Source organism: Labrus bergylta, chromosome 1, assembly GCF_963930695.1.
Source record: "Labrus bergylta chromosome 1, fLabBer1.1, whole genome shotgun sequence".
NCBI classification, from domain to species: Eukaryota; Metazoa; Chordata; class Actinopteri; order Labriformes; family Labridae; genus Labrus; species Labrus bergylta.
In genome coordinates, this window is record NC_089195.1 from 15,045,176 (window position 1) to 15,058,507 (window position 13,332).

General features: G+C 39.1%; 1 long non-coding RNA gene across 1 annotated transcript in view; it reads left to right on the forward strand.

Annotated features, from left to right (window-relative positions):
* LOC136179213 (uncharacterized) overlaps positions 1–13,332 on the forward strand; it is a 147,493-nt gene that overhangs the window by 94,123 nt on the left and 40,038 nt on the right. The gene's annotated exons all lie outside the window — the stretch shown is intronic.

Below are 13,332 nucleotides of genomic sequence, written 5' to 3' on the forward strand. Positions count from 1 at the left end.
CTAATCATACAGAGTGTGCGTCTGTACGTACGGAAACCGTGTGGATGTTTCAAGCTGCTAGAGTGTGTGTGTGTGTGTGTGTGTGTGTGTGTGTGTGTGTGTGTGTGTGTGTGTGTGTGTGTGTGTGTGTCCACCTGCCCACATATCCTTGACCACTGTGTAAGTGAGCCAGCGGGGGGAGTGACTCGCAGCCAAAAGGCTACTCTCTCCACACATTCAATTCCCTCTTCATTAGCAGTCACATTACTTTAGATTAGCACGGAGTGGACATTTACAGGCAACGCTGACGCCTGTAATTAAAATTAATTTAAAAAGAAAGACACAAAGAGAAGTAATTACTCCAAGTGTTAAAGGTTTTTTTTTCTTTTTTTCCCCGGCAACTTGTCTTATCGTTTTATTGCCGCGTTCTTACTGAAGGAAATAAAAATGCAAAAAAAGCAGGTGGACTTAGTGGGGAGAGAAATTAAGCGCTAGCGGTCGCTCATTAATGACTTCACCTGATTATTGGGAATGGGAAGTCGCCCGTAAAGGTTGAGTAGTTTACAATGAATTTTTTTAATTAGAGTGGATTTGCTCTGATTGAAATGAAATATAAATGGCTTCTTAAATAGCTTATCACAACCTCAGTGACTCACAAAGCCCCATCCGCTGGCTGCAAAGTTTTCTCTGACAAACAAGGAAGTGAGAGAGTGGGGGATTTAAGGGGAATGGGATTTTAGGACATTTTACAAAGTAGAGTTGAAGTTTGTTTAAATCTGGGAGCTCTCGAACATCATGACGTGAAGTCTAACATCAACTGTTTGTTTCTGTCTTTGTGTATCAGAGTGTTGTGTATAAATACCGGCTCGGACAATAAAAAAGACCTCAATTGAATGTCTCAAACAAGCGGCAACCTCCGGGGTTGAAAAATGAAGACAATTCGAAAGTGCAAAATCCTGCAGGTAGTCCAAATTAGGCTGGCTCCAGGAGCCCCGGGGGTCACACACACACCCCATCAACAAAATAGGTATGATACAGGGGGTGAATTTTTTTGCAACTCATCCATTTTGATTTTATGAACGATATGTGTTAACCATAGTTGGGCGCGTAGCTGACATGATGGACAGGTGGGCACGATGTAACTGTTTGTCAGGGGGCTTAAAACTCGCCTCAGCTCCAGCTCTCAGCCTGTCATTAGGTTAACTTTAAGTTAGACTGAGACAGCATTTCCAGCATGGCGGCTGCTGCAGATAAGCCTCCGGTGCCCCCTGCAGGAACAGATGGCTGACGTTACTCAGGCCATTTTGAATTCACAAGACGGAGACAATTATCTGTATCCCGAGTGTACCGCTGATGACTGAGGCACTTACAACTGCAGTACCAGGGGGAGACACCAGGGGGAGACACCTGGGGAGAAACTGAGATTGACGGAAAAAATTGACTGAGGATGAGGATAGAGTTCTCATTGAAAATGAGAGAGTGGGCAGGTCAACAGATCGTTCTTTTTACAGCTCTGATAACAGATATCGACCACAAAAAAACACACTCATAAGCTCTAAAGCTAAACATTATACTTGAGAATAAGATTTATTCCAGTTGTTATCATTATTAAACTGTCATACCTCTCAGTCAGAGGGCTCAGCCATTTCTGGGTTTGGGCCTGATTTTAAGTATTAGCTGATTTGTGGATGCGGCTGTTATATGAAAACACACTTTTTAATATATATGTATTGTTCTAATGGCAGCTGAGATTGCAGCTGCCCTCACCCAACATCCCAACAAGTTTTGCAGAAACTTTCAAAAGCTCTTAAAGCGCCCTCTTTTTGGCGGACTGCCCCTTTAAGTGTGAGCCCCCCTGCAGAAAATTCCACCTGATAAAAATCTGTTTAGCACCGGTTCTTTTAAAGACAAGCCACTCGACTCTCACTGTGCACCACATCTTAACCGACCCCCAAAATGCCCCCCCTCTGTGAGGTGTTAGCACCACAACACACACTCTCTGCGCCCTTTAATGTGTGTGTGTGTGTGTGTGTGTGTGTGTGTGTGTGTGTGTGTGTGTGTGTGTGTGTGTGTGCAAGAGAGAGAGTGCGTGTGATAGATGAATCCATCTTGTGAAAAAAAAGCCTCGTCCAAACCTTGCTGTCCACAATCCACTGCTCATGCCACTCTATCTTCTAGCACACACACAGCCTCTGACTGCGCAGCCTGCTCTGTGTAGATAAGCGGTGCAGTTGTGTAGTCAGTGAAGTATACCTGCAACCGGAGAGAGGGAGAGATTGATATGTACATATATATTTACTCAGAGGGAAGAAAGAGAGGGACGAGCGGGGACAAAGAGGAAGAAGAAAGAGAGAAAGGTGCTCCCGATGTTATCTCTAAGTGAATATTTACTTCTCAGTGTGAAATATTCGCCTGCTGCTTCTCAGTGTGACAGCACACACACACACACACACACACACACACACACACACACACACACACACACTCTCTCTCTCTCTACTTGCTTACTGCCAGGAGCCACTTGAGTGTATGTGTGTGTATTTACAGTTGATTTTCAGTTGATTTTACAACCTTTTTTTTTTTTTATTAATCAAAGCATATTTGATCACGGTGGAAGTCCTAATCTCGCCCAGTGCGGTGTGAAAACATTAGGAAAAGATTAGTTTTTCATCAGGAAGCAATCAAGCATGGAGCTGGCTCTTTGTAGATGAATCAGGGGAAGCTACAGGTACAAATCAGCTTTTGGCAGGGACAGTTAAAGCACTGATCACTATTTGATATTAAGGGAAGGTGCGGGAACCAGGAGAATGCTGCCCAACATATATCTGCCTTCTAAGAAAAAAAAACCCTTTTCATGTGTTGAGTTTTTTTTTTTCTTCATAGAAGCCGACATTCACTCTGACTCAGAAAGAAAGTCATCAAAAATTGTACTAATTATTTTCAGGTAAAGGGATCAAAGAGGTCATCAGGTCTCAAGAACAGGCGACGCTCCGAAGTTTCATTTGCATAATTTTACCTGGCCCTGAAAGTACAATTCAAAGTGATAGGGTTGTAACGTGATACAATTCAATAATTATTTCATGACCATACAATACAATAACAAATAGATATGGAATGAAACACACATAGCAGCCTCTGCCATTTACCATTTACTCCTGTCTTTACACATGTAGCTGCCTCTATGTTATATCAATACTGAGATACTGGTGATAATTTACCATCGTCTAAACAAGGCCCTGACCAATATGGAATTTTTTAGGGCCCATATATCGATATTAGGGAGGGACAAAAAGCCATACCGATTTCTGGCCGATATCTTTCTTAGATCTATCTTTGATCTTTAGAGATAGATATAGATAAACAAACACATTTATTGTTAAAGAGATAATGAAGACAAGAAGGCCACTCAACTGGAAAGTTTTGAGCATGTTTGGACATCACTGCTCAACACTTTTAATTTCTGTTGTTATCCATATAGCGCCCTCTGCTGGTGAAAGAAAACTGCGACTGTAATACAACAAATCTTAAATTAAATGCTGTTTGTCTGGTGAATAAATACAGTTATATCAGTGCATATCTGTGATAAAATTATCCAATACCGATAGTCACTTAATATGCTAATATCGGCCGATATTATCGGCTGACCGATCAATCGGTCGGCTCTACTCTTAACCACTAATAATATTTGAAATCTCGTACGATACTCAAAACTATAAGTGCTGAAAGATGACACAGTGAACCTAAAGTAACACTAGAAGAAAAAAAACCTTTAACTATATAATTTGTTTCGTATATCTTCTCTCACTTTTCAGCTTCCAATCATCAAACTAGTATTTCTTGAGCTTTTGGTTTGTGAAGGTCAGAAAGAAATGAATATATGTTGTCAGGATGACATTGAAGAAAGAACACAAAGATTGGTATTCATCAGACAGTATTTTTTTTTCTTTTTTTAAGCTAAATGACATTTTAAGAATGTGAGGGGATAACAAGGACAATTCATATATTTCCCCTGTTATTAATTCTACTGAAAGATGTGTTTGAATAGAAAAAAAGAACAATGACAGTAAAAATGTGCACCAGATGTTTTCTTCTGTTGTGCATTAGCCAATTTTGGATTTGACGGGTAACTAAGATTGATTTTTGGCAAGATGAATGCTGTGTCACTGTTGGTAGTTCAAACATTCCTGCAGGTAACGTGGAAAGAGAAGAGCTGGAACACTTGTCTGAGAGAAACATAACTCAATGAAGAATGAATTTCACCTGACAGTTGTGGAAGTCAGCTCTAATATTCTTGCACTTACAGCTTTTTGAAAGTGCCTGAGTTTGATGATTTTAGCAGGTCTACTGTGACAGCACATACTGTTGAGATACAAGTCCTATCACAGTTGGAAAATCATGAATTAAAAAAGAAAAGTTCTTCCTAAAGCTGCTTCAGCTTTGACAGTTGGACATTGGTTGCCTTTATATATGATCGAGGACGTGAAGTAGTTAAATTTGATAACATACATCAGCAAATCGTCCTCATATGTCTTCACTTAACGAAGCAAGCGATTCAAGTTTCGAGGAAATTTCATTGGTAATGAAACTCCTACTACCAAAGAGTAGGCAATTAAAGTAGAGCAAGAGAATGAATTACTGAAAAAATCAATAGTGCAACATATTACTGACACATGACATATACTGAAAAACATGCTAAATGGTCACTGACAACGAGTTAGTACACCCTTGCAGGCTTCATATTTTGAACAGTGACGACTTTGGTGTGATGACGTCGGTTTCACCTTTGAAAGTGAAACAGTGTGTTGTAGTACTTGAGATTGGTCACAAGACCATTCTCAAGACCACTTACTGAAGGTCTCAGTCTCGGAATTGAAATATTTTTACTCGGTCTGGTCTTGGTCTCGGTCTGGCGGACTCCAGATTAAGACAGCTTTTCCAATATCGCAGCTGAAATCGTTGGGCTTTAAATCGCCTCTTTGATTAACCAATGGGTGACACTATTCAATCTGCACAGTCCATTTGAATCTTTGAGAAAAAGCTAAAGACCAAGCTCTTTCATGAACATCTACCAACTTAATGATCTTGATAATGATGACTAGTAGTGGTTGTTGATAATGAGAAATTAACTTTATTAATTGTTTTTAAAGTGCTTTGCCCTTGGTCACTTCCTGTCAATTCCTGTGTGTCCAATCTGACCTAAAGCTGTTTGTTTGCACTTACTGATGTTTCCTCCTCTCTAGATCTTTGCTTGTGTTCTGCTTATTCACTGATGTATGTCAATTTGGATAAAAGGGTCTGATGAATTAATTATTGAAGAATGTCACTGAGACTAAGTCCATGTTTTATAGAGTTGTTCTATTTCTTATTTATGTTGGGACTTTTAAACTCAAAATGTAAAGCATGCAAACCCTTTAATATAAAAGTTTGTACTGTTTAATAGCCTTGATTTGTCACTGAAAAAACAAGATTTGATTTTGTTAAAATCTTGAGTATCATCACTTCGTTGTCACCTTCATTATTATGCTCTTGAGGCTTTGAGTAGTTTATATATTTGAAGGCTTTAATGAATATAATGTGCCTAATTGTAACACATTTCTGAAACTTCTTTGGGAAACAGGAACGTACAGGATGTCCATGTGTGAAAAACAATGTGATAGCAGTGATCATAAATCAAAGCATGTATTACAGTTTTGTTCAAAATGCATTCTTCTAAATAATTTAGTGCCAAATAAACTTCATCTTTAAAAATTGTCTATCATCTATTCGGCTGTAGAGATATTCATTAACTCAGCAAATTGTTCCCAAACCGATATAGGGCCAAGCAGTTAACATCATCATCCTCCTCCTCATGTGATCCCCCTACAGTATAAAGTGACAGACACAGTGATACACAGCCGACACTCTGAGTGGGGGAAAGTTATTTCTCAAGGTCAGCCGTGTTAAACAGAGGCAGGGGAAAAAGTGCTGATGCATCACTCTGAAAGCGAAACAGGCCGAACCTAATGCAGAGTGCCGGCTTTTTGTTTACTGATGTTTTGATTAAAATTCATGGAAACAAACAAGGCAACAAGGAGCCGGCTTTGAACGCCGCCTGCAGCAAAGCCTGTTCTCCAGCACCTCCAATATCCTAAGATAATAGATCTGATTCCAGATGCATTTTACCATGTTGTCTTTGTGTGTGTGTGTGTGTGTGTGTGTGTGTGTGTGTGTGTGTGTGTGTATGTGCGTGTGTGTTTGGTTGGACGACCTCTCTCAAATCATGTTATTATGTATTTATGTGTGTGTGTCAGACAGAGCTGTGCGTGAGTGTCTACAGTTGTATCGTTTGCTTTGCACTAAGTGTCGATGAATAATGCCTCCATGTTTTTGTGTCTAATCTAACGTCCTCGTCTGCCTAAAATGGTCCGGACTTAATAAGAAGTGCACATGGTCGTGTACAATTACGGTATATCCCACACAAACTAATTTTTCTTTTTTGACAACCATGCACTGCTTAAATTTTTAAAAGACCAGAAAATTATGCACCAGTTGCCTGTTAAAATCAAAAACTTCATTTTGCAAGTTAGGCAGTTTGTTTGCATTTTTGCAACAAAGACCAAACTGGATTTTAACAATAGACTGTAAATAAACATGGATGAAGCCTCAGTGATGACACCCATTGGAAACTGAAAGGGGTGCTTTAAGCCCATCCATGCCCGTCACCATATTGGAAATGTTCTCTCAACCTATTTTTCTGTTGACCTAATGACAGGGAAAGAGTTGGAGTTGAGGCGGATCTCAAGCAGCTACACCGTGGCCGCATGAACAACTATCACCTTCATGAAATCAAAGCTGGATGAGTGATCAAAAAACTCACACCCGTGTACAGAGTGTGCTGATTAAGACATGAACTATTCAGACCAATTTAGCTTTTTGAATCAGGCTGCAAATGCTGCTATAAAAATTGACTTTTTTGAATGGGTGAGTATGTGACTTCTGGGGCTTCTGCAGCCAGCCTCAAGTGGACACTCCAGGAACTGCAGTTTTTTTTACACTTCGGTATTGATTTCATTTTTCAACACAGGAGGTTGCCGCTTGACTTTAACACAAGTCCTGCACCTGACAAGGCAAGTTACCGATCATAGTTTAGGTTTGGCCCCTGACTAAGTGATGAATGCCGCTGTTGACGCTATGTTTGGTCTGCCCCTAGTGGCAACACTTTTAAATATACATCTTTATGTTAGAGCCTATCAACCTGTAGCAATAACCAACTGAATTACAAAACTATTTGAAACGTATCACTCAGTGGGATTGTTTGTGACCTAAAATCCAGAATAGGTAATGAAAGCTCTGTGTTGAATACACATCCAAAGATCCATCCTCTCATCTCTGGCTTGTTATGAAACAACACTCTGCAGTAGTTTACAAATCAATGTGTCAGATTTTCCCACGTGGATTCATGACAGCAACCTCGTTTAACTGTCGGGTGTTTCTGCCTTTTATTCTTGTCACTGAGCAGCTTTTTACACGTCTTTTATTTGTCTTAAACATAACAGTCTTTAAAAGTCTGATTGTACAGTTTCTCTTTGTCACTCTCGTCCCTCGAGGTTTGATGAATTCATCACTGGATCACACAATGAAGTTGAAAGTAGTTTTGTTTAATTCAGTTCTCAGCTGTGACATAAAAGAAAAGGAGGACAAAAAACTTGACACATTATATTTTTTTACACTGTAATTGAGCTTTCATCTCCATGTTTTTGTACGTTTGTTGAGTTAGCAATAAACAAGGGACAAAAGGGGCCTTTCTTCTAATGCATTTTTCTGGACCTTTTACAAATCCATCTTCAGGGATATCTTTCTACCCTGGGTTGTGTTCGTATTGTACATTTGCACATCAGCAAAAATAAAGTATCAGAAAACCATTGATGCATGGAAAATAGGCTTCAAACTTTCATCTGCAGAAAGTTATTTTCTGAATAGTTCTTTGCGATAATTAAGTGACTAAAATAGATGCAAAACACATTTCCACTGAACAACTGATGAAAAGTCAATATTAGCTCAAAATGTCATCTCGCACCTCTGTTCTGCATCTGAGTAGTCGATGCATCAGGTGAGTGCTTCCAAAACTCAATCAAAACTAATTTCACACATAATTACCCATATCATTACAAAGACAGTGTGAGGAGGTGCACAGAGGTCTGTGAGATATGTCTTTGAATGAAATGGAAGCATCCAATGAACATCTTGAGTCTAAATCAAGCAAAAGATGAAGCTACAAATGAAGCTACTACAAAAAGGTTTCATGTTATATCATTTAAAAGTGACACAGACTGTTGAAATAGATATGACATTTAAAAAAAAATTAAAATTAAACCACAAGCTTGGCTGTGTTGTATTTATTTCACATAATGTTTTACATTAAAATGCAAGGTTGAAGGAATGTTCTTCAAGTATAGCTGAAAAGTGCTCACTCACATCAGGAACTAACACAGCAGAACTTCTGTGAAGTATTTGGTGATTAAAAAACGCAGCTTACATGTTCAGCTTCGATAGATTATCTGTTACTGACACAAATCAGTAACTAGATATCCAGGCCAGCACTCAGCTAGCTTGCGTTTAAGTAATCAAGTGTTTCAATGACCCTTGTCTCTTAATTTGCTGCAAGCCTTCCCTTTATAGTCAAGCACTTCTTCTTCACTATATTCGATTGTTTTATTTTGGACTCTTCAAATCTTGAGCTTATCTTTTTATGTAGTCTCTAAAACTGAGAAGCAAAGTTTCAGCAAAATTTCACATTCTGAAGCCAATCATTTCTTTTCCGAACAAGTAAATCAACTGATATAATATGAACTTTTGTATAAAGATTGCTCTTATTATCTGACCCCAATGGCCCCTTGTGTTTATGATTGTAGTTGGTGGTCATGATTTATGGAGAATAATACTCATTTTAAAGTTTTACTTAATGTGTCATGGGCTGTCAGATTTAGTCGACTGATCACATGAACCTTGTTCTAGTTGGCACCAGAATGACTAGTCTGTTAAACGCATTATTCATATTTGTACATGTTGGCCATCAATGCTAATGTCTAAGCTGTAATGCAGCTGTCCACCACTATACTGTAGCCCAAAACTGCCGGTATTTCTGGTTAATGGGCCTTCTCTTCTGGCTCTACTGCCCTGATGTAAACAAGGGCAGTGGACGGATATTACATCTTGTAGGAGCAGCAAGTCTGGTGGTATTTTGATGTAGAAAATGGAGATAAAGTTGTATATAGGCTGGGTCAGGTTAAGGTAGGTAAACACAGAGATGACTGTTGGGGGCCTGTCAGAGCTGTCGGAGAGAGTCCTTGGCTCTGGTCGGAGGATGTGAACAAAATCGTTTCTTGGAGGCTTTTTTGCGACGATTCAACATGTAGATTCCAGTTAGGGAGAGAAATCACTCTGATTGGCTCTCAGCCAGCGTCTCAGGGCACGAGAAGTGAAACCAAAGTGGTGAAGGAAAACAAACAATAAGTCAAGAAGGTGTGTGTGCACAGAAGTCTCTTCCAATGAAACACCAGTCACCTTATTTTTGGATATTTCCCCAAGTCAAGGTAATTAGGGAAGCATTGATCACAAAAATGATAAACGAGTGTACAATCCCTGCTATTTGTATATCCTTGAGTAATTGGCTGTTGCTCATGTGCAGAAATGTACTGGCAGTCGGCTGCTATTATTTTTTGTGTCTACAGTGCAACATTTTGGCCCGACTGTGGCAATCAAAAAACAAAGCAGCAGTTTTGTCTTTTGCTTAGTTGTCTTTATTACTAACCCCTTTTTCACTCTACAGCCAAAAGTTGTCATTCTCTCTTCCTCTTTCCATTCCTACTTTAACAGTCAGAGATAGTGTCAGGATCAGCTTCAGTTTCCTATCTCCTGATTCAGCCCAAACCGGGACACATGTTTAATTGAATATGCAGACTTCCCATGTGTCTGTCTTGTGAGCGCTCGTGTCAGCACAACCCTGTCAGCGTTCCTGTACCAGTTTTTTTCTTTTATAAAGCAGCAGTCTTTCTATATCAATATTGGCTCTGGATGACAGCGGGACAGCTGCAGATTCAACATGTTGACTTTTTTTCTAACTCTAATCTAATGCAAATATAATGCTAATGTGGCAGCGCTGGTGAGCCTAGAGGTACTCTGGAGGTTTGATGCTGCCATAGTTTAAAAAAAGAAAAGTGCCAGTTTGGATGATGCTGCTCTTGCTTTTATCTGAATGACATTAATGTACCCTACATGGTCTATTAGAATCCATTAAATACACACATATGTATATAACTGCTTAACATACATTTTTGAACCTCCAAACTACACATGCTATAAAGGTTTAGGGTTCAAACCATCATGTTCCTCCATAAATTAAAGTTTTAACTATACACCGTGATTCATAAAAGTAGAGCATGTTGAAGTTTTCACTTTTGAGTTTTAAAAACTGCCTCATTGCCTTTGATAACAGCAGCCCATGCATACTTTATAATGATGCACCTCCATTTAAGAGAGAGAAGGTGTATTTGGCACACACATTTACCAATTATTCACAGACTGAAATTTGGCATGTACACATGTGTTAATTATGAGTGCTTTTAGCTATAGCACTATCAGAGTATTAGCATAATGTCTCCCTAGTGGCCATTTTTAGAATGGCTGCCAGAACTACTCCAGGGTCTGAGCGGTCTCGTTTAAAATGACCGTAATTAAACTTCACGAGAAGTAATCACCATGATGAGTGAATATGAAGAGGAAGAGAGGGAGAGGAAATATCCCTGTTCATTTCAAAACTATGACTATTATGAGAGTAATGTCACATAACACATAGGATATAACTTCTACGATGTCTGTCCACACAGCAGTTGACAAGTACAGCCCATGAATTTGATTAAATAGGTTTTATAATAAAGATGGATTAATTGTCATTTCATCACATAAAGTGTTCAAATTTTTGACCACGTCCAATTAAGTGCCACAACAAAGGTCTTAATTATCACTCAATGAACACACACTTCATGTTTCAACAAAAAAGATAAAGCTCATTATGGGATTGCAAGCAGACAAATGAGGTGTGATTTAAATCTTACCCACTTATCTCTTTAATCCTCCAATAGATTCCAGCAAACAATACAGATATTCTAGCAAATGATTATTAAACCAAATTACAAAAAGTTCAGAGGCGTTAGGACTCAAACTTCAGCCTCACTTTTCACTCAGTGCTTTATGGTGTGGGACAAACATTCAAAGCCTGACTGATTCATATTCAGCAGATGTCTGTCTATAAGGACGTATTTGACATATTGTGATCACAGGCCCTGTGTAAAGCAAAAAGCTAGTGTCCACTACATGTCAATTGGGCTAATTTTGGGCCCAATTCCACCTCCAGACAAAACTAATAAACAGTTCAGATTTTCTCGCTGCGTCAAAAGATTATTTTACAGATTTTTCTGTGGTCTGAGATGTGTTAAGAGTGATCCAAAATGCTTGAAAAGTGTTGGGGCTGTACTGATTTGAAATCAGTCAATAATAAACATCCAGTATCTGATCTGATCTCCTGTTGTATGGGGGGAACCACAAGGTCAGTCGAGCATACACTCTGGTGAAATGATAACCGGTTGGTAAGCGAGCTGGCTGAAAAAGGCAGCACAATTTTTAGAGCCCATATTCACACTGCGTCTACAACGTCATCATGTGGTTTTCTCTCGTGAATTCTTCAGTAAAGTATTGTCAATTGTTCCACCTGTTGTTCGACATCTTTGTTCACTCTAAGGTCAAGTTGGTCGGTGAGTGAATTAGGGGGTTTGCAGGCTTTTAGAGTCAGGACTCCAGTTGTTGGTGATTGGCTCATATCGTTGCTCTCCGCACTCTATTGAAATACAACAGTTGAATCTGAAATTATTTGTTGTCTGAGTGGTCCCTCGCACTTTCAACATCTGTTAAGATAGTGTGGTTCAGGCTTAAGTTTAGGTAGAAGTGTAAGGATGCTGATTTAATCTGTTTGGGCGCCGTTGGTCGAGTGGTTGAGGCTGTGGTCCTCGAGGTGGGCAGTCCGGGATCTGATCTGACCTGTGGCTCCTTTGCCACATGTCATTTCCCCGCTCTCTCTCCTTGATTTTCTGATCATACTGCAAATGCTGCTGGAAGCAAAGCTTATTCGTTCTTATGGACAGTCTTAAGAAACTCCTTTTACAATGATCAGACAGGAATGTCTGTTTTCAGCAAATCCGGCATATTTGGCTTTAAATGTCAAGACCATTTATCAAATGAAGTAACAGAGTGCTCTTATACAAAAACGTTATGACTTTTTCAACCATCAATCTGTAAATCCATTCCACTTCCCAAATGGACTGATTCAGATTTGAATTTGGGAATTAGTCTGAAATGTGTATCAGAGTGGATATTTCCTGTTGAGCAGACGTGTGAATGTGGCTGCTTCGCTCTCACAGACGTCGTCTCATAGCGCAGAATCCATGTCGCTCTGCTGAACCTCGACCTTGGACATCATTTAAAGCGAAACTATTTTTTTCCTACTTGTAAAAATAAAACTCATCTGTCTTTGATATGTCAGTTGAAGCTCAGAAAAAGGTGACCCACAATGTTGCAGATTAAGCAGTTGACAGTTAAAGTCAAATCCTAACAGCTTACAAATGCTTCAAAATTATCCTCACAGGCAACTCCAGATATATACATCAGTGTGCTGCAAACGTCCTGTATTAATATTAAGAAAAATTTACAATCCAATAAAGTAAAAAAAGCAACAAAAGCCTGGCTTTTCAGTGTTTCTATGAAAGATTACAGAAAGACTGCAGAGGAGTTTATAAGCCCCACGTTAGCAGCAGATAATGATGGTGTGAAATCAAAGAGTTGCTTAATGAAACGAAGGTGCACCAGATTTGTATCATCACACCTTAGCAAAGCGTCTGCACTCTGCCAAGTATTCAGGGCCAAAATAATTACCCTTAAACAAGAAAGTAGAAAGTTTAAATTCCTCCCTCCAGGAGCTGCTATAATGACTACATGATATGGTAATTAAAAGATGATTAAAGATTAGGAGTTTCGGTAATTACACCTTTAACTGAGCTAATGGAGCAATCAGAGGAAATTTCAGATTGTGAGGTTTTTTTTCTGCATTTCTTTTTGAGCTCGCAGGCAGTATATTTCATTTGAGTTTGGGTCATGTTTTTTTCAAATATTTATTTCCAAGAGTTTGAGCAAAATGAAAATCAAGAAAAAATCAGTGTATTTAGAAAGTAAAATTCATCCAACTCCTACAGCACTTTGCTCTTTTGCATATCTTCAAAAATCAAGCAGAATTTTAGATTTTCAAAAGTAAACTATCAGGGCCAT